The sequence below is a fragment of the Limulus polyphemus genome, unplaced genomic scaffold (genome assembly GCF_000517525.1).
Source record: "Limulus polyphemus unplaced genomic scaffold, Limulus_polyphemus-2.1.2 Scaffold10922, whole genome shotgun sequence".
In the NCBI taxonomy this organism is placed as follows: domain Eukaryota; kingdom Metazoa; phylum Arthropoda; class Merostomata; order Xiphosura; family Limulidae; genus Limulus; species Limulus polyphemus.
In genome coordinates this window covers 15,091-17,363 of record NW_013676532.1, presented here as the reverse complement: position 1 = coordinate 17,363, position 2,273 = coordinate 15,091, and positions in this window count along the sequence as shown.

Below are 2,273 nucleotides of genomic sequence, written 5' to 3'. Positions count from 1 at the left end.
ATATATATATATATATATATATATATATATATATGGGGAAAATCTGTTTATTTTGAACAAGACAAAAACACTGACTATACGGTTAGAATAGTCCAACTAAGTACCTCACTGTATATGAAACGGTTAGTATAGTCCGAGTCCTTCTTCTTAATTAAAGAACGTTAACACGTTCAAACTGAGTCTATATAATTTTTTCAAGAACGTTAACACGTTCAAACTGAGTCTATATAATTATTTCAAGAACGTTAACACGTTCAAACTGAGTCTATCTAATTATTTCAAGAACATTAACACGTTCAAACTGAGTCTATCTAATTATTTCAAGAACATTAACACGTTCAAACTGAGTCTAATTATTTCAAGAATGCTAAAACGTTCAAACTGAGTCTAATTATTTCAAGAATGTTAACACGTTCAAACTGAGTCTATCTAATTATTTCAAGAACATTAACACGTTCAATCTGAGTCTATATAATTATTTCAAGAACATTAACACGTTCAAACTGAGTCTATCTAATTATTTCAAGAACGTTAACACGTTCAAACTGAGTCTATCTAATTATTTCAAGAACATTAACACGTTCAAACTGAGGCCTTGTTTCAATAACATTAACACACTCAAACTGAGTCCTTCTTGTTTGAAGACCATAAATTAACTTATATTGATAATTCATGCGCTTACAGGAATACAAATAATGTCCACATTTTAACCATTCACAGAGCGACTTGGAATTTGTTTTATAGGGATCTGAAATGAGCAACAAAATACAGTTCCGTTTATAGAAGTTCTTACTACACAATAATTTCAATGACATATTTATTAACATATTCAAAAAACGACACCCAAACAAAACACACCACCAGTGAACCGTCGTGTAAACAACTAATACATCCAATAATGTCTGACAAGCAAGGCTGTCTTGGAAAATATTACATTTAAATCCACCCTCCCTTGGCGCTGGGCCGATGGAGCTATAAATCTCTATAACAAAAGTAAAGGAGGATTCACCGACAAGTACATCTCGATCGAAACGATACTAAATCATAGATGTCCCCGGCACAAGGGGACAAGCCATGATAAACAATATCCTTAGGTATTATTACCCTCAACCAAACTCAACTAAGCACAGACAGAACGACCATTAACTACTATATATCTTATATTTCATACCTAGTAATGTTTACTAGATTAACTGCTATATCTTATATTTCATACCTAGTAATGTTTAGTAGATTAACTACTATATATCTTATATTTCATACCTAGTAATGTTTAGTAGATTAACTACTATATATCGTATATTTCATACCTAGTAATGTTTACTAGATTAACTGCTATATCTTATATTTCATACCTAGTAATGTTTAGTAGATTAACTACTATATATCTTATATTTCATACTTAGTAATGTTTAGTAGATTAACTACTATCTTTGTGACGATTATATATAGCTAGAACTACATCACCTTATAAGACAAACAATTGACCATATTGTAATGAGTTCTAGTATATTAGACTCTCAGAGCAACATTACTGCTTTCAGGGAAGAGAGTGGCTGTATCTAAGGGGTTCTGGTGTATCAGAGAGTGGCTGTATCTAAGTGGTTCTGGTGTATCAGAGAGTAGCTGTATCTAAGGGGGTTCTAGTGTATCAGAGAGTAGCTGTATCTAAGGGGTTCTGGTGTATCAGAGAGTAGGCTGTATCTAATGGGTTCTAGTGTATCAGAGAGTAGCTGTATCTAAGGGGTTTCTGGTGTATCAGAGAGTGGCTGTATCTAATGGGTCCTGGTGTATCAGAGAGTAGCTGTATCTAAGGGGTTCTGGTGTATCAGAGAGTAGCTGTATCTAAGTGGTTCTGGTGTATCAGAGAGTAGCTGTATCTAATGGGTTCTAGTGTATCAGAGAATGGATGTATCTAAGGGGTTCTGGTGTATCAGAGAGTGGCTGTATCTAAGTGGTTCTGGTGTATCAGAGAGTGGCTGTATCTAAGTGGTTCTAGTGTATCAGAGAGTAGCTGTATCTAAGGGGTTCTGTTGTATCAGAGAATGGATGTATCTAAGGGGTTCTGGTGTATCAGAGAGTAGCTGTATCTAAGGGGTTCTGGTGTATCAGAGAGTGGCTGTATCTAAGGGGTTCTAGTGTATCAGAGAGTAGCTGTATCTAAGGGGTTCTGTTGTATCAGAGAATGGATGTATCTAAGGGGTTCTGGTGTATCAGAGAGTAGCTGTATCTAAGGGGTTCTGGTGTATCAGAGAGTGGCTGTATCTAAGTGG